Below are 20,434 nucleotides of genomic sequence, written 5' to 3'. Positions count from 1 at the left end.
CCGCAAAGTCTAGTTTTCGGGCAGTCCCAGCCCACCCCAGATAACATCCAAGCTTCTTCCAGGGCCTACAGGACAACCGATGAAATCGGTGGCCATTCCCATTCCCCACCCATCCCTCTCCTCCAAGCAGAGGTTTCAGCAGAGCCTCGATCCACGGTTTCAAATCAAACCACACGTACCAGGGGACAGCACCTGCTTAAATCAATTCCAAAACCGTTTTAAATGAGTTATTACAACTTGCACGCAGAGATGTGGCTTGGAAATTGGACGTTTGGCTTTATGACAGGAAGAGGGAAGGCAGAACCACAAGATGCATTTTTTTAATACTCGATAGGAAAAATTTGGGAGTGGTTTATCAGGCATATGCATGGCACGTGGCCTCTCGGGGACGTACATTTTTCTCATGGCTGAATCCTTTATTGAGGTTTTTGTTTTGGACTGTGCCGCCTTTGAAGCTGCCAGCTGAGACTGCTCAGCAGGAGGATGTGTTCAGGACCCAGAACCTGGGGGAGCTTAACCCACTTTGTCAGAGAAACCCACATCACAGGCGTCCCAAATGCCACTTCCATCATCTCATCATCCTCCAGTGCAGGATGCCATGGCCACGAACGCGGGGATAGTCCCGCTCGTGCGGGAGGTTTATCTCTAGCCACTTTGGGTCTTTATCCAAGCTTCTCCACAGAGAGAAGGTTTTCCTCGAGTTCATTTCTAAAGGGTTTTTTGAATGCTGACCACAACTGAAGCAAGGTAATAACTCCCCAGACTTATTCTAGCTGTTCCAAGTGTCCAGGCTGCTGCTTAAAATTCATTATGGCTTCAAGCTGAAAAATGGGAAAACTCCCAGAAATCTGTATTTCTAATAAATAATTCCACTGTGGAGCTCTCTTCTCGCAGCCCCTAGTTAGCCCTTCTGGATGAGCACCCGGAGGAGATAGATATCTTTTACATCAAGCTGCAGCTTGGCTGCTCACGTTCATACGACCACAAACGCCAACCTTCACCCCAGCATCTTTATTTCCCGTGAGGAATCATAAACCCTCCCAGAAAGCAGGGTTCATAGCAGGGTGCTGCTGCAAGCACGGGGAGAGGATGCTGCCGGGCTTTCGGTCCCAGACCTGTTGCAAGCAGAGGTGGCTGCCGCCTTCCATACCTTCTGTCAAAAGGTAACATTGCTTTGCTTTTTGAGGTTGCAGCCTTTCTGTACAAATAAATCTTGGTTTAAACGCTGCTGAAATGTTATATAAACAGCTTCCAAGGGAAACAGCATGTTTTCGCTGCCGATTATATCTGAGCTGCTTGTACACATGAGCAAGTTCCTAAGAACTACAGAGATTTGCAGCCTTAAATAGTCCAATTTTTTCCTGTCAAGCCCACTAGCCTCAGTGAGGTTACTCCAGGGATGGCTTTGGTCCAAGAAAAAACATTTTAGAAGGAATTTTTCACAGTGAGGCAAAGCTCAAAGCCATTGGCAAGGCTTTTGGGACACCACTAAAGTTAGGATTATATCAAAGGAGAAGTCAGACAGGATCATTTTAGCAGAGGTCGGTTTGGGCTGTCCCCAGGCACAGACCAGGGATGATGTGCTGGTCGCTCGGCTATGTCTAAGCTCATGGGGTTTCCTGGCAGCGCTGTGGACGTGACCCAGTCCTAATGCTCCTGCCCATCGCTCCAGCCACGAGCGGGACGTCGTTACCTTTTCCTTGCAAAATCCACCAGCCATTGCCCGGTTTGTGGTTCAGCTCCGGCTGAGCCTCCAGCCTGGGTCTCAAACACCACCAGCTTCCTCTCAGCCTGGCCCGTGTCCCCAGGATGGTGGCTGTCCCCTCTCCACTGCAGTTTGCACAGCTGCAAGTTTCCTCAAGGTTTCACAAAAGCTTTCCAGCAACACCCGGATGCTCTGATTACACAACACGATACACCGATGCACTTAACGTCTTCACACCCTTCATCAGGACACCCGGAAAAAGCCACATAAGAAAAGCCAGATTTATTTCTCCAACATCATCTCTGCACAGAACTTCTCAACCCAGAGAGAAAACAAAGAACATTTACCCCAGCACCGCGCTGGACTCCAGCTACATTTGCACGCAGATATTTTAAATCCCACCCCATAGTGGAAACCAGCAGCACTATCACCAGTTAGCTCCGCTACAGCACAGATACCCTGGCCGTGGTTTGGAGCTGGAGAGCCCCCTTGCCCAAGCCCAGCTACAGCCAGACCCAGCTGCCAACATCGGGGCTGCACAAACATCTGCAAGTCACGCGTGTTCACCAGCGCGACATCCACACATCAACTTCCAAGACTCCTTTGGATGAGAAACCACCTCTCGCAGCACGAGGCGCTGGGATCCTCAGCCCGCTCATCCGTAGCTGCTGGTCCCTGCCCGCAGCCCACGGCAGCGAGCTCTGCCCAGGCTGCCTGGTCACGCTGCCATTCTGTGCCTTTATAAAACACCGTGACTGCCGAAATTCTCCATGCCAGATGCAGCACAAGCCTGAACCTGCCAGCAGGCTCGCAGGAAAACATAAACACGGGGGGAAACGTGTGCAGTTACTCAAAGCTTGTGGGCCGCGAAATGGTTTCGGCAGGGAAACTTCACCATCCCGTGACGGGCTGGCTCCAGAACGCTTGTGCATCCGCTAAACAAAATCCCTGCCATGCCATCAGCATCTAAAAGGACGGTTTTGACTCAAACTTCTGATTATTTTTAACTTGGGCTAGTACTCACAGCAAAGACAAGAGGGACAGGACTAAACCCCAATGCTTTGTTTGCTTTTGGGGTGCAACTCCACACCTATCTACAGCAACGAGGAAGCCTTGACAGGCTGAGCTTCACCGGCCGGAGCAAGGAGCGCTCGTCCTGCCAGGGTGCACACCCAGCACTTCAGGGACCTCTCCAGGATGGGGAAAGATGAGCAAAATCAGCTCTTTCTCACCCTGATACTACCACAGCAGCCCTCCTGAAGGGTTCCCAGCTCTTTTTAATACATCTAGGCTAAAACTGAGCCAAGTAATTCTCTCTTGCTGCCAACAGCAGAGATTGATTCACATTTCCCATAGGTAATCCAGTCCCCTAAGGCATCCATGCAGCTCATCCCCTCAGCAGGTTTCCCCGTTGTCCGAGGGCAAGGGCTGCCCGGGGAAGCAGGGTTTGGGTTCTCACTTTACCACCTCCCCGACCACCTCTGCCTTGCTGTGCAACCCAGCAGCCTATCTCCATTTACGAAGCAGAACGTTATGCTTACCAGATGCTCTCAGATAACACTGGGGCTCATTACAAGTAATACTTTTTATCTTGCACGAGTTCACAAAAAAAAAAAATCATACGAGGGAGCCTGTAAAACATGTTGGCTGCCTAATTTAAAGACGTTAGGCTTTAAAAATACCTATGAGGACAAGCAAAGTTGTGAACAATCGCTGTCAGCATACTGGGATTTCAACCTGAGCCACAAAAGCCAAGACACTGCAGTTTTAGCCTAGTTCATGTTTGCTGAGCAGTCATTCTGTTCAGCTCACAGCTCAAACTGCGCCTGTTTATATCCATTTTGGAAACACAGCATTCTCTGTGGAACTTCATTTTTGTCACCCAGATCCCAACATGAATCTTGAGCTGCAGGAACAAGCACAAACGTCCCCGTTTGTCCCCTCCATGACAAAGGCAAGTCCTCCAATCCATGACAAACCCATAACTGAAAAAAATATAACCAAAGAATAACACAAGTAAGGCTTGTCCCCCATATTTGCTAACCACGTAGCATCCTCCAAGCAAGGAGCTCTAAAGCAAAGGTGACATACAGAATCCTCTAAACACCAGGCAGGCACCCTCCCTGGGGCAGCCGAGCATCCTCGCCACACACAGGACACCAGCATCACCCTGAGCAGGGGAAGAGCAACTTTTCAGAGATCCTTTTCCAAAACATAGCTGGAGAGGGTTTGTTTCAAGCATAAATCACCCCTGCTAGGTCCATCACAGCCTCCCGTTCCCTTGAGACGGCAGCTCTGCAGCAGGGCACACGCAGCAACTTCTCAAGCATCCCTCCCTGCTTCGCACTATGGGCGAGCTCTGCCCCATCCTCTGCCTTTCCAGCTGGCCCGCCAAAGCCTGCGTTCGAAATGAAAGTTATTTTTTCCTGTAACGAGGAGGATTTTTCAGTAGAAACAGCGCAGCTTTCCCCCTCTGCATGTCAGCTGTCGAGAGGAAATTGCAATAACTAGCACAGAAGGTCAAACCCACAGCTAAGCACAGGCCAGATAAGCAATCTCGCAAGCACAGCTTTGAAAGCCCTTGTGAAATGGGAAGGCTTTCCAGTTTCCAAGCTGTCTGTATTTACCTAGTGAGCTAAACCACCGTATCCTGTTTGTAAAGAAAGAGAGCAACAGGATTTCAAGTCCAGCGCTGCCAGCACAGCTCAAGAGCTGCGATCCCACCTCTCCTTTGCACGCCCAAGCGCCCCGGCACTCCGCCACCCAGCAGAGCTCGCCGGCGTTCGCCACGGTGCTTTTCACCAATGTTACGCTAAACCGCGTCACCCTGGGATCCCATTATCCTCTTATCTTCCCTCCTATTTATTTTATATCTCACTCTGCAACCAAACATTATTTTAACCCTTAAACAGCACAAGCGCCTACAGATCTTTGCTGCTCGCACACCTGATGAGGTTAAGACAGAGGCTTTGGTGCTGATTAATCATTAGCAGTAGTTTCCTCAGCATTTCCTGCAGAATAGTACCTAAAAAAAGGTCACGCCAAGACTGCCTCCTCCTTGTGTGATGCTTTAAATACTTAAAATAGTACATCATTGCAAGTGCAAAAGCAGCTCTTTTGGGATACGTTTAAAATGGATCAGCCTCCACGTAGGCCCACGTTAAGCAAAGCAAAATTCGGGTAAGATAACGCACCTTGCGGAAAGCCACGTACAGAAAACCTGAGTAGTGCTGCAAAGATAGACTGAGCTGCAAAACCTCCTCCTCAAATACAACAGAGCATGGAAAAGACAAGTCAGCCTTTGATTTACAGAGCAGATGGGAGCACAAAAAAGGGGCATTTTGCCCCCTTCCAGGCCACCCTTCGCTCTGTCCTGGCAGGGGCTGCGGCACCGGGAGCCCAGCACTGATGGCACTTACTGAAGGAAGCAGCTCTGCTCTCTCCATGCCGTTTCAAAGCTAATCTTTGGGAAAACAGGCACAACTTGTCCCGTGACATTTTTCTGTTGGGCATGTCTCCACACGAGTCCCGGGCTGGGGCCAGTGGAGGGTACCCAGGGAGGCCATGGAGCCCGTGCCCCACCAAGGCGGCTCTTGGCTCAGCAGCTCAGACCCATCTGCTTTCCCTCCCCTGCCTTGTCCAGGATCGACCCTCCCACAGGAGACAGTTGTGCTCTGGATGTTTCCAGTCACTTCTCACACTCCTCAGGGACTTCAGGATGTACAAACAAGAACAGTAAAAAAAAAAAGTTATGTCAAGAGGAGCTTAACGCCATCAGAAAATGCTATCTGGAGGAAGGAGCATCACTTGTCCTCGCTAATGAGCTTTTGCAGGTGATGAGCAGCTGCTCCCCAGTGGAAGTGTTCATTGTGGTGACATCCCTTAAGGGACCTGCTTGGGTAGGACAGAGTTTTGCCACCTTCGGGACCATGGCATTCATTCCTGCCACCCAGCTCCATCCCCCGGGGCGGGCAGGCACGCTGACCTGCCATTTGGCACAGCAAGGATGCCAGCGCCTCGGCCACCTCTCCAGCTACCACAGTGCAGGAGAGCCCGGCTGCTGCAGGTGGGGACATGGGACCGGGACACAGATGCTCCGGGCTGCTGCGTGGGCTGCGTTCAAAGGCCTCCAGCGATGAGGCCACAGGGGTTTCCTGTGCCACATGCTCAGATGCGACAGAGACATCTGGCAGAATTACTGCTGAACGGGCTGTTAAAGACACATGGGGACCGATGGACCATCCCCTCCGAGAGCCACGCACAGCAAAGCACTCTCCCAAGACCCAACCCAAAGGGCAACGGGGCTATCGCTCCTGCAACAAGCCCTGCTAGCCAGAGCTTCTCCTCACCTTCCCCACATGTGGGACAGGGCTTTGGGGACTATCCCACCCACCCAGCCCCTAGGTCTTTGGTATATAAGTACCATGGGAGTAGTGTCCTTGGAGAGCTAGAGCAGCCCCTGACTTCTCCTTAAAGCTCGGGGCCAGACTCCTTCCAAGCCCACGGCCAAGGCCCATGCTCCCACACAGCGCAACTGGGAAGTTGGTTTCTCTAAGGTCATTCTCAGGATGCTGGCAACCATCACACCACTCCCTCGAGAGCACCAAGGAACTTCCAGCTCCTCCTTCCAAACCCTGCTTCCTCCAGCATTTGCAGAAACAGCTTGTAACCTTCTTGAGGACAAGCCATCACGAGCTGTTGTAGAGCAGGTTCCCTCCCTTCCCTCTCCTCCACCTTTTCTGGCTGCAGCAACAGCACCATCAACAAGACTGATGCCAAGAGACAAGGGCAGCTTGGTGAAGCAGAGGGGAAAGCCACCTCAGCTGGATGTAAGAAGGGTTAAAGCTATGGAAAATTTCCCCTACTGACTCCAGTCAATGGCTGTTATTTAGGGTTTAGCAAAGCACTGCAGTCTCCTCGAGATGTTGGACCTGTTCCATAAAGCCACCCCCTTCCACTTGCGCTCCTCCAGGCTGCTGCCCGGTGCTGCAGTGCTTTCCTGCACAGGGGATTTGCGGGCTGTAACTACAAACCTTTGCTCCAAGGGTGACCTTCAGCATCCCTAAAGAAGCAAAAGCATCTCAAGGGACTGCCAGGATAAAACCAAGAAGGAGGAGAATCTTGAGGGGGGAGAAACCACGAGCAGAGGCTGGACACAGAACTGATAACCATATCCCCAAAGCAGGCTCTCTTATACCCAGCATGAGGGTATATATTTATACCTGTGAGGCAAACCTGGCAAACTTGAATATAACTCAATGCTTTTGCAGTTAAAGTCGGTGTGAGCAGGGTCACAAGGAAACGCAGGCTCTGACCCTAACACCGTCACAAGGCACTTGCCCTCCCGATGCCACAGACTGCGCAGCAGGGCAGAGCTGCAATATTTACCTGTCCCTACAGGCACAGGGAAAATGAGTTAACTGATCTTATGAAATCCGCTAATTAATGTTTGTAAAGATTCAGAGATGAGAACTGCTATATAATTATTTTATAGCACACCCAATTCCTTATCAAGAGACCTGGTCGTAACCTCAAAGCCTAGAATGATGCCTCGGTTTAATCCGGCCCTTTTGCAGTCCAATTTAGCAGTAGTCAGGCTGGTGCAGCGTAGAACGTGACTCATCCAAGCCCTTGAAGGACAAGTCAGGGTTTCAGAGCTCAGCCTAGGCTGGGAAGATGCAAACGAATGTTAAAATGCAAGAGACATTCTGCATGAACAGCACTGGGACCACGTAACATCACTTATACTATCTAAAACCACCAAACTCTTGCACAGTTGTTTTATTCCTGGCCAAGACAAGCCTGGCTTGAATTGGGAGCTATTCCACCGCGGTGCCTGTGATGGCATCCCTGGAAGGCTCATACGACACCGATCCCAGGCGTGCCAGCAGCTCGCAACACCTGCAGAGATTGGAGCAACTCAGCACCAAAGCGTTACGGCAGGGAAGAAAGCACATCCTTGCTTGGCATCTGCCGAGCCGCTTGCTAAGCCAGGGAGGGCGGTGAACGGGAGCCTTCCCACCTGCACGGGCAAAGTCACACGTGCTATCAGTCCCCTCCATGCTGCAGGGCCCCGAGAGCTGGACAGCCTGGAGAGCATTAGTCCGTGCGCGGGATGCGGCTGGGATCGCACATGGCACGCCACGCAGCAGCAGCAAGGTTATTCTTAGGAGAAAGTGGTTTCTCAGGTTAAGCTCTTAATACCCACTTAATTTTTTTGTACGTTGCTCCGGAGGCCTCTCCCTCTGCTCTTCGGAAAGATGGCAGCATCAGATTTTCCAGCAGGAAAAAAAGTCTTCTGTGTAACAAATGTTTTATTTCGGCAACGTGCTAAAGAAGTGCAAAGGGTCACGGGAGCTTTGAGATGACATCAGCCTCCTTACTATTAATCCTGTGTTGAATATTATCCAGGAGAGAGTAATTTTTAATGGGGCCCTGGTTCGTCTTGTTTAAACTTGCACATACCTGAGCTACTTTTAGGCCTAAACCCACAGAAAAGAAAATAATGCAACTTGGCTTTAGTGCAAGCAAGAGAAGTGCTAATTCCACCTTCTTTTATCTCCACGTTTACTCAGTAGTACAGAGTAAATACACAAAAATGGGGATTGTTACATTAAGGCACACCTAATAATACTACACCATTCTTAATGCCAATTAACTCTGGGGCCTTTCAACATTGCAATCACTGAGAGCGCACTTCAGATAATACAGCTGATAAAGTAAAAAAAAAAAAAGTGGTGTGATCAGCAGCTCTAGGTAAGGCTGAGCTTTAATGAGCGAAATGAAAGCGTTTATCACAGCAGCACACAGCACCTTTGTTCTGCAGGTCTCCAGGGCTTTATCAATAACTAACCAAGCTCGGACGCAGTTATTAAATATCATGCTTTTGTATGTACAAGTGGCAAGCCCCAAGCAGCCAGAAAAAAAATTGAGGAACCCTATTTCAGCACTAAAGTTTCAGCTTATCCCAGATTTACAAATAAAACCAAGTGTAAGGGAACTGAGCAGCTGGGCTAGGCTTGCCCAGCGAGCCACGGCAAGGGGCAAGGAGGGAACCAGGCATCCTGCCTCCAGCGTGGCTTGGAGCTGGCCTGGGTCTTGCTCCACGTGAGCAGAAACTGCCCAAGGAGATGCAACCGCTTGTGTGAGCAAAGGACCAAAATGCAGCCCGTGTAAAGGACACTGTAGCTGCTTGTAGAGATGGGTTTTCTCTACCAGGATGCGGGTTACACAGGTTTCCAGCCCATTTATTAGTGCTGCACAGACATAGCTCTCTGATGGTGCCCCAGAAAAGCCTACAGAAAGTGTAAAGTTATATTAGTAATCAAAAGAGACTTTAAAAAAATTTTTTTTTTTTACAACCATCTGCCTGCTAGTAATGGAAAAGAGTCTCCCATGAGACTAGTGTCCAGGTCTGACACCGATGCCCAGTTACATGTCCAGACACAAACAAAAGCCAGTGCCGGCAGAGAGGAGACACGGGTCTGTGGTTCACAATCCTGCTCCCAAAAAACTCACGAGGTGCCCAAAGCTGACCGAGAGAGACCTACAGTCAAGCAGGGAAACTCCACGGCCAACGAGCAAGCAAGAGGCTGCCTGAACTGCTCAGCAGTTCAAGAGGGAGCTTTTAATTTTCATGCTCTAAATTAAGTCATCAGGTTTGGTTATTTTTGAGATGGAAGGTACGATCTTCCTTTCTAAATATACGCGTGGAAGGCTGCCAGGAGGAGCGCGGGCCTCCAAAACCAACAGGCAATTCAGCTTTCAGGAGAAGAGAAGCCCTCGGAGACCTCGGGAGCTGTTTGAAAGGTCTTTTTCACGGCAAGGAGAGGAGACCTCGGTAGGCTTTGCGGACGGGGAGAGCCTACGTTTCTGATGCAAACTGAAAAGCGACAGAGCCTTCAAAGCAGAGAAGATGTGTGTAAGCAGAGCAGCCCTGCAGTTCAAACAAGCCACAGCGCTCTTGATTCAACAGCCTCCCGTTAATGAGCGGGACGGTGCCCCGAGGAGAAAGCAAGGAGCTGGCGACGCTCCCCGCGCCTTTGGATGACTCTCGCACCTTTGACTGAATTAGCTCAGCTCGTTTTAAACCTGTTTACGGCCAGACCTCAACGTTGCACGTTGTCATTAGCTACCCAAGGGTACAGGACCCGTCTGACAGGCGCTCCAGACTGCGACAAAACCCGCCGGGGCTTTGCTGGAGGAAGGCTCGGGCTCCTCACAAGGGTGGGAGGCTTCGGGAGCCGGTGCAAACACCCACAGTGGCATTGCCCACGTCCTGGGACCCACGATACGAGGGGCAAGGCAGTGCTGTGGGCATCATAGGAAGCCCTACAAAGCAAACCCCCCAACTGTTTCCTTCCCCCATCAACCCCGAGGAGCGATTAGATTAATTAGGGGAAGTGCACTAATGCCACTTGGGCACCAGGACCAGCCAGGACACCAGAATGCTCCAGACTTCAATGCTCCAGAGGCAGACAAAGATAAAACCCTCAACAAGGAACCAGTCTCACACGTACAAGCGGCATCAGCCCACGGGACGGGAGCTCCCTCCAAAGCACGCCAGCGGTTCTGAACAAGGGTTTTCAAGTTTCATACAAATTCCAGCTTCCAAAAGCGTTGCTCCTCTGCCTTTTGCCCTGAAAATCCAAGATTTCCAAATGTTGAGTAGTTCTAAATTTTCCACTGGGGAATCAAAAAGCATTTAGGAAAAAAAACCTGGGGAGGATTATTCAAAAAAGCATTTTGATGGAGTGGGGGAAATAACCTGCAACACTTATGCCAGGCGGAGAATTGGCTCAGCATTCAAAACCGAGGTTTTAGGAGTTGCTAAATTTAAGAAAACACCTTGTTACAACTTATAAAGGCAATTGATTAAATCACAGAACCTGACACTATGGAAAAATAAGTTATTGCTTGAGGGGGGAGGGGACAAAAATTTTTTTTCAAATGCAAATATAACTAGACTGATTTGAGCCAATGATTTTTTTTTTTTTTTTTAATTTTTTTAAGACCTGCACCATTTGTTCTGTGGCACAGACCAGGGAAACCTGGCTTCAGCTCCGAGCTCGTGTTTACAGCGCAGTGACCAAGCCTCAGGAGGGAAGGTCTCGAGCCACGGGATGCCACCCTGCCGAGCACGGTGCAAACCAGGGCCCCGTAACAAGAGCAACCCGATGGCCTCGAAACAGTAAAACCCCGCTTGCTTGGATTAGCGCTTCAGACCAGTTTTGCAAGTGCGATGACTTCTGAATAAGTGTCTAGAAGTTTTCACTGGAGCCATAACAAAGTCAATCTAACTCATTTCAACAGGCTTTTCCCAATTGCAAAGACAGGCTCGCCCACGTTTTATAGGGGAAGGAGCCTATCAGGGGAGATGCAAGTTAAAAGAGCAATACCCGTGAATTTTAAAGTCATCTGCGCTGCCTTTTATCTACGTGTTGCTGAAAACATGAGTGGGATCGTGGCAAAGCAGGTCATTTCACACCACAGAGCCATAAAAGAGCTCTCTGGGTCTTGCTGCTCTGGTTAAAGATGGCTGGGGCAGAGCAGCGCTCGCAGACGGACGACCCACCAGCCCTTCCCAGCAGCCTTCCTCGTGCTAATCAGAAACAGCCCTATCCGACTCGGAGTCTAAAACCAGTCCCCATCGCTGCTCTGCTGAACGAGCAAAACCCATCAGCAGGTTTCAAGTGAATTTTTCTTCTTTCCTATCGGGCTGGATCTAATTAGGAAAGGAACAGCACCATCAGAAAGGCTAAAATTAAACTGTCCCTTCAATTAGTGAAACATTGCTGGCAGGAAAGCGGGACCTCTGGGCTGCTGGTTTGCTGTCTGTGTCTTTGGCTTGGCTCTCCGGGAGCACCAGGCGCTCCCCTGCCTTCAGACCCCGCTTGGTAATTGGATGTTAATTTAATTAAATCGGGGTTGCAGCAACAAAATAGGAGACTTTCTGGAAAATGCATGAGCGGGGACAGGCCGGCTAGTACTGCGGTCACTGTCCTAAAGCCAGAGCTGCTCCTTATCCAAGGGATGGAAGCGTCCCCAGCATCCTGAACCGCCACCAAGCACAAAGGAGGGAAAAGGGCCAGCCTGCACCCAAACTAATCCCTTCTTCTGCCTTACCCCATAAGGGAACCTACCAACCAGCCTACCTTTAGCCGAAGGAGGGATGCTCTCACACTAAAATTCAAGATTTCACCCAAAAGCACTACAATCATGACAAGAAGATTAACGGGTTTAATTACTAGCTCCCGGATTTGGCTGTTGCTGCAAACTCCTCAGTGCAATACCACATACAGAAGTCCATCTCTGAGCACCATGTGCTCATGAACATCAAAAGGCTTGGAGATGCCGCTTGGGAAACCAGGTATTCTGATGCAAATACATCCAGCCCCATTACCCAGAGCTCAAAAGCAAGGCTCAACCAGAAATACAGCTTCTTCAGAACAGGATCCCTTGCAACATCCAGTCTTTCCTGCTTCTAATAAGATCTGGAATTGCCCTGAAAGAGCCTTTCTGAAGATAGTTCAGAAGACCTGTTTTTAGACTTCTCCACCTCTCTGCACACACGTCTCCACTGAAGGTCACAGGACAGGAGGTGGTGACAGTCCCATCACCTCCAGATGTTTCCTGCCTTGTGACAAGGATGTCACGGGAACCACACAGGGATCATAAAATTCAAAGTATCACCTTCATTTTACATTCCCTTGAAAAGAAGTGACTTGCCTGAAGCAGGATTATGGTAAACTGGGAGCTAGTGGGTCATGCTCCATACTGGGACGTGGCAGACTCCAGGTTTCCTATCGCAAATCAGCAGCTCCCCCCACCCACGCTGCAAAAAAGCGTCTCCTCAGTGCTTCCAAATGAGTGACTTTAAAGAGGAACATGTCCATTTTTCACTAAAAATAAAGTTCTCCCAAAAGACTGTAAGATTTATAAAAAGTGGACCCAGACAATGGTTAGAGAAGAGGCCATTCCTGCGCTCTCTTAATGGGGTGTTAAATTATCCCAATTACATGTGTTGCAATGTCACATATTTAGCTCTGTAACAAGCAGTAAAATCTTGGCATTGCTTTTGGCCAAAGGCAATTGCTTATCACACGCAGTACCAGAGAAAAATGATAACTATTTCCTAATGCATTAGAGGAATTTTGCACTAGATGCAGAGCTTCATCAGCCAGAGACAAATCCGTTGCGAGCGCACGGGTTCAATCCGCGTGGGGTCTAAGCCGGCACTGCGAGAGCACGTCGTGGCAGGGAGGTCTGTGGAAAGAGGCTCCTGTTGGAAATGAGACGAGCAGAGCACAGCCAAAGACACACGCGCTGATGCGTGTTAATTTACTCGCACTGCTTTTTATTATTATTTATTTAGAAAGCTTGCAGCTCCTTGAACGTAGAAAAAGCAAAGAGGGAACGTCAGCAGCACGGAAAGGATTTGTAAGCATTCATTATGCTATGCGAAGGATCTATAGAATCACATAGGTTGGAGAAGACCCTCAAGATCATCGAGTCCAACCATTAACCTAACGCTACCAAGTCCACCGCTTTGGCAAGAAGAGCGGCTGCTGGAGGAACCAGCAAAGCTGGGACGGGTGTCCCGGGTGCGGCTGCCTCCAGCCCACGGCCACAGTGGCCGGACACTGCACCCTGGGCGAGCACGGCAACCCTGCAGCACCAACCAAGCACAACCCTACCCCTCCAAGCACCGTACCCACCTGTAAAAGGGGGAATAAAGATGATCGGCTACCCTGAACAACATCCAGATCTTTGCTGGATACACGACACATCAGTTTATTCTGTTTGGAGAGCCAGGAGCACTGCAATGTCAGGATTGCTCTAAGTCACACAGGCACTTCTCAGATTTAGGTTACTGGCTTGTTTCAGCCTGGTTTGGAAATCCTGCAGCGACAGCTACAGCCTCCCTCGGCGCTTCAGCAGCTCCACATCCCAACCCTGCTGGAACCTGGATGGGAAGAGCCTGCACTGAAGGGAAAAATAACAAGGGGGGGAAGGAAGAAAGTTAGCTGAACTTTCTTTAACCCCAGAAAGAGTGCAAAGGGATTTCTTATTTTCTTCCCTCTGGTTTGTCCATCCCTAATTAGTATCTCGGAGAAAGCCATGTCGGTATTTCGTAACCCTGCTAGAATGGGGAGGCTCAGCCAGGATTGCTTGGTGTTGCAGAAATTTATAATTTACACTCCATCCTCCCAGCCCTGCTCCCGGGCCAGACCACAGGGTGTGCCAGGGGCCAAACTGCCAGACATCAAAGCACACTTTGGCCCACAGACTCCTAAAAAGGTGACTGAAACAGGATCTTCTGGGAGCTGGAGCACCCTGGCCTGAAGCCAGCTCTGGGAACGTGCTGAATCCTACCAACCACAGAGGTACGAGGACTTTGCCATCCAAAGGTTGGCCCACAAATGAGATAAAGCACAACTATTGCTAGCAGCTTCCAGCGGGGACAATTCTCCAAGATTTTGTCATTTAAGCTCAAGGGCGAGAAGCTCAGCTCGGGAGGTTGCGTCTACCCAAAGCGCAGCTCCTATAGATGCCAGAGACTGAGGTGGAAGAGGAAGGAGGCAACCTGCCCCCTCCCGAAACTGCGGGGCTGGCAGTTGGCTTGGGGGAATACGTCTGCCATCAGCTGCTAGAAAGCAGGATTTCTCTTCAGAGTGGATATTTATAGGTTCTTCCCAGGAGTGCTGTGGCAGGGAACCACAGACACAGTCTAAGTTTGGGGAAGACTGAAGCAAGTTTAGTTGCATTCAGGCTTTAAGGACTATTTACTGGAAATGGGCACGTCAGGATTAGTTATTCATAATAGCCAATTTAAACCAAAAACGTAAGAAATTCTAGACTTGCCGTTAAATATTCACAACAGAAGTCAGATCTAAGAGCTACGCTCAACCAGTTTCAGGGAACAAAATCAGTGCTAAATGACCTGTTACCCAGTCAAGAGAGTTAAATAAAAATGCCATGACTTACTAACGAGCCAAAGCATGAGATTGCTCGTGCAGAAACCTTGCTATTCTCTTGGATCAAAGTGCTTGAAAGGAATCTCATCAATTCACCAATTCCTCCCACTCACGGGCTACCAAGACCTGGCTAGTACATGCCTTTGTGGATGGCAGAAGAATTTTAGACCAGATGCTGCCAACCAGTGCAGCTCCACTGGGTTCATCTTCAGAGCAGCAACACGGCTTTACAACCCATAGCATCTGGCTCGCCAGGACTTCCTACTGACCAGAAGGTTGTAAGAGGTGTCCTTAATATATATCGCACCCCCCAGAGCGCATCCACCACAGCAGGGCTCACAGATGACTTCTCCTGGAGAAGTGCGCTCATTAACAGCTAGAGGAGGGGTCTCCATGGGAGGGATTTACTCCAAAGAAGACACATCCTTCCTGATAATGTGTTCCAGTTTCCTTTTTGCTATTAACATCTGGGGTATATTTATAGGTAGCCCATTTAGCTCACTGATTCCACATATGGTACTGCAGCATCGCCTTTTTCAAGCCCTAGCGCTCGCTGTGTGCACTCAAAGAGCGCAGAGAAACCCTTCTTCTGGAAAGCGGCGAGAAACGTTCCCCAGCACTTTATAAAGTTGAACGAGGAGTTGCTAACACGTGAAGAAACAACAGGGAAAAAAAAGAATATAACTTTGAATAAGAATAAAGTGGTGCAAGGGCTCTGGAAAAAAACAAGCAAAAATTATCCAGTTTGTATAAGATATTCCGAAACCCAGTGTCAGTCCATCATGTTTTGTATTAAACCCAGATGTATATCATCTTCTCATCAAAGAGAACTGGCTGTAGTTGTAACAGTCAGCCAGCTGGTTTTAAGCTCCCCTTTTCCCCGTAGTGTAATATATCCTGTGCTCGTTGGAGCTTACGTCCCATGGAATATCTTTGCAATTTGTAACCAGCACACAATACGGCTCAGCTGTAATTTCATAGATCGCCCTGGAGCCTCCGTTTAATAATAAATCTTCCGATAGCTCTGGATTGCAAGGGACCAAGCGAAGGTCTGAAAGGGGATTTTTTTGCGTTTCAAAGAGAGAGAGAGATGCAAAGACATTTGCAAAATCCACAAGGGGTCAGTGTCTTGGCAGGAATCTTCCTTCAATGTTGAGGAGCACAAGCATGGTCTCAGCTCCAGGATGTTTTCAATACTCCGGGACAAGGGTAGCATTTGTGGGGGCAAGGGGGTCGATTTTGATGTTTCTCCCTCCCTCTCTTTTTAATGAAAAAAAGAACTCAAGCAACAATTCTGCTTTGTTGCACTATTTTTCTGCTTGCTTTACACAAGTGACCTCTTAGGAGTGGGAGCACCCAGCCAGAGCCCCAAAGGGGGATGCCGACCTCGGACTCGCGTTGCTCAACCAGGATGGATGTTGGGGCCAGGCAGGGAGGGGGCTCAGCACCGCCAGCCTTCCCAGAGCTCAGAAACATCCTCCATGGTGGGAGAGCAATGCCACAAAGGGACAGCAGGATCACAGCCCCTTCGGTTCACCCAGTCCCTCAACACTGGTGCAACTCCATGGTGAGCTCAGGGCTTGCCTCTGTTTACAGGCTTGGGGAAGAGGGGCTGGAAAGCTGCCCAGCAGAGAAGGACCTGGGGGTGTTGGTTGACAGCCACCTGAATGTGAGCCAGCCCTGTGCCCAGGTGGCCAAGAAAGCCAATGGCATCCTGGCTTGTATCAAAAATAGCGTGGCCAGCAGGAGTAGGGAAGTGATGGTGCCCCTGTACTCGGCACTGGTGAGGCTGCACCTCGAATGCGGTGTTCAGTGTTGGGCCCCCCACGACAAGAGAGACATTGAGGGGCTGGAGCGTGTCCGGAGAAGGGCAACAGAGCTGGGGAAGGGTCTGGAGCACAAGGCTGATGGGGAGCGGCTGAGGAACTGGGGTTGTTCAGCCTGGAGAAAAGGAGGCTGAGGGGAGACCTCATCGCTCTCTACAACTGCCTGAAAGGAGGGGGTAGAGAGGTGGGAGTCGGTCTCTTCTCCCAGGTAACAAGCGATAGGACAAGAGGAAATGGCCTCAAGTTGCACCAGGGGAGGTTTAGACTGGATATGAGGAAATTTTTCTTCACTGAAAGGGTTATCAAGCATTGGAACAGGCTGCCCAGGGCAGTGGTGGAGTCACCATCCCTGGAGGTATTTAAAAGCTGTGTAGATGTGGTGCTTCAGGACACAGTATAGCGGTGGTCGTGGTAGTGTTAGGTTTATGGTTGGACTTGATGATCTTAAAGGTCTTTTCCAACCTCTGTGATTCTGGTGCTTCCCAGTTTGGTGGAGTCGTCCTCACTGTGCCTGGGGACATCAGCCCAGCCTGGGCATGAGTCAGGATGGAACAACATGAGGCTGCACAGCAGAGTGGCAGTAGATCAGTAACAACCCAAGTCTACCCAAACCACAGCCCAAACTCACATCTGACCATGGGGCCTGTGGTGCAGTGAACTTGTGTACACAACACGATGCCTTGTAGCGTCATAGAGCTATAAATAAATATCAGCCTCTAAGTCCACCCCTCTCCTTCATCCACCTGAGGGGTACGTCACCAACAGCAGGTCTAGAAAAGGAGGGAACAGAACATTTCCCAGCTCATCTCAAAACAATAATCCCAGAGGTGCTTTTAAAACAAGGGACCATCTTGTTCAACATTGCTCCAGTAGTTTCCATTCACAACCATGTAAAAAGTAGGCTGAGCTTTGAAAGTCCATCTGCTACATTTCCCTATACCATTTTCCTGCCCACATGGAGGACTGCAGGATAGTTTTGCAGATGTTTTCTGTCAACTCGAGGACTGCTGCTCCAAGAGGTGATGTCTGGAGGCTTTACGAGCCTTTACTTTGTTTCCCTTTCTCTGGTGTACTGTACTGAACCAGCTCAAACACAGAGGCAGGGGCTTTCTTATGGGGGAGTGTAGGTCAGTGAGAGGGAGGATTGCCCAAGTCTTACTCAAGGAGCAGCTCTGACCTCCCACCCCACACATCATCACTTGTCTTGAAGGAAACGCTTTTCACAACATCACATTAAAAAGCTACCTCACAGCTTTCTTTTACATTTAATAAACCAAAGTTTATGAATGTTAAGCCGATATCAAAAACCTTCTGGAAATTTCATCTCAGCTCGCCTAGTTTCAGAGTAAAAAGGTACAACCATCTCGGCCAGCTCCAAAATCATTGCACAGCCCCTTTTTATCTTGCTTGATACCAGCTCATATGAGCATTTTCATGAGATATTTACTAATGAAAGAATTCAAGAGCATGGCTATCAAGGTGTGGGTTTTTGGTTTTTTTTTTAAGAAAAGAAATATTGAGGTCAGTTCCCATCAGGGCACCACGCACTTGAAGTCACCTCAGCAGTTGAGAGGCTTCCTGCCCAAGTTACTACACAGGCACTGCAACTTAATAGGTTACTTACAGCCACAGCAGCATAAATACTGCTTATTTAAGGACTGCCTACCAAACCCAGCACATGTTTGACCCAGTTGGGCAACGCGTCAGATTTCAGGGATTGATAAAACTGGGAAGCAGAGAAGAAGAATAAAGTCTCCCGTCATTTTTCCATGGATGGAGGGCTGCATTCCTGCAGAGAAATTCTCCCCACAGGAACTGCTGGAGGTTTATGTGCAGGACACCAGCAGCACCTTTGCACTTTGTGCCTGTAAAAGTACTGCGGGTGAGTGCAAGGGGAGGGAACCCAAGGACATAACATCTCCATCCCCAAACCCCAGGTACAGAGAAAGATGCTCTCAGGCCCCAAAGGAGCAGAGCAGAGCTCCAGCAGTGCCTTGCACCAGGTGAAGGACCTGGACACAAGCAGCAGGCCACACCATAAAGCTATAAACAGTTATTTCCAAAGCGAGGTCAGTAGGCACTGGCTGCCCATAAGAGAAATAAGTCTACTCATTTTATTAATCACAGAGTCCACTGGAAGTGGAACCTCTGTTTTGCTGTTATCCTGCTTCTTGGGATTTGCAGTAACTTTATATGCAAGACAGGAGAAACTAGAAGTGGCAACTATGCATGGATCCCACAGATCTTTCCCCACAGACACAAGGGGAGGAAACAGCAAAAGCAGAGAATGCTGAAAAAAAAAAAAGAAAAAAAATCACATGAACTAAAAGAAAAGCCCAGGACATTTAAAAAAAATTAGATACTTTTTGATCAGAACATTCTGATCTGATGAAACTGGAACAATTTGCAAGCCTGCAGCCTTTTGGACTAAGCTGTAGGTGAAAACTGCAAAGCTGAGCATTTTTCAAACTAATCAGGTTCTGACTTAGTTTCTTCATGATTTTTAAAGCAGGAAGGACAGACAAGAACTCCAGTACTACGGGACAAAGGAGTTCTTGGTTCATAAGAGCATTCTGGGCATCCTTTCTCTGGAGAAGTAATTTGGATGCTTCTTTGAGAGTTCGTCCTCCAGTTCACACGTGAAACCCTCCAGATCCAAGTTTGGTGGTGCTAACAGCTTGCTGATCCAACTCGGTAGCTCATCACCATGCACAGGTCAGAGCCTAGTGACAGATCACACAAAAAGCTGCACCCCAGCCAGACACCCTGCTCCCAACACCACCAATCCCAGGAGATACAGGTGGATTTGTCTCCTGCTCCAGTCCATGCCCTTCATCTTACATTGTTTCATAGTGTTTGTCTCCAACCTAAAGAGAAGGAAAGCCTTGCCAATGAACTACGGCAACATCTCAAGCAGCTGAACCCCTTTCTACTTCCCCTTGCCAAGTATTGTAACCCATGGAGGCAGACTCCAGATGTCAAAGGTGTGTTTGTCCAAGGAACTGGTTCCTTGGCTTGTCCAAGAGGCTCCAGCCAGGCACCCAAGCAGTCTGTCACCGGGACTACATGGACCCACAAGGAAGCAGCAGAATTTTCAGAAGTACTTTAGATCAGCAGCATCAAAGGTTCCTTCCAGCCATTTTCCAGGGCAGAGCATAGGTCCTATAAGGGATTACTCTGCAAACACACAACCAGCTGGAGGAGGAGGATTAGCCCTTACAAAATACCAGAAGCAATGACCAGAGGGGAATCTTGTGCAGTTCACCACACGCAGCAGAAAGACAACTCAGCAGGGACTTTCCTGGTGGGAGATATTTTGAGCAAAGCAGAACAGTCTTATTGACCATCTATGTGCAACTGTTCCTTGAAAAGCCGCAAGTGAAGCGGCTAAAAACCAAATGAGCACAGGGAGAGAAGCATGAGGGACATTTTAGAAAGGCATCAAACACCCAAGATTAGAGCACGGAAGGCATTCCCACACGCTTGTTTCACTAGAACTGAGGGAAAACATCTGTAGGAGGAAAAAAGCTCTTTAAAGTTTCCCATGCCAAGGGTTCAGCTCCCAAAGAGTGGCACTTTGCAGGGAGCCTCCTCCGCTTCACAGCCCAGTCAGGACTGGGGAAGCCCCGTGACCCACTGGGGAGGCCCTGGGCTCTGTGGGGCAGCTTGAAGAAAAGCATCAGGACATGGGTCACTAAAGGATTTCTAAACCACCATATGCTGCAGCTTCCAGCTTTATCTATTTATGATACTTCAGAGATTTGAACTGGGAGAAAGTGAACCGAGCTCAAGACAGAGATCACTGTAGTTCAAAACAGGGGCCGTTCAAATGAAACTCTTCAAAACAAGTCACCTTTAGCAACTACTTTCCATTGATACGGCTGTTCACCTCCACCACCTTTGCCATGAGATTTGGGACTGAAATC

Source organism: Mycteria americana, chromosome 6 (genome assembly GCF_035582795.1).
Source record: "Mycteria americana isolate JAX WOST 10 ecotype Jacksonville Zoo and Gardens chromosome 6, USCA_MyAme_1.0, whole genome shotgun sequence".
NCBI classification, from domain to species: Eukaryota; Metazoa; Chordata; class Aves; order Ciconiiformes; family Ciconiidae; genus Mycteria; species Mycteria americana.
Note: the sequence above shows the minus strand (reverse complement) of the source record.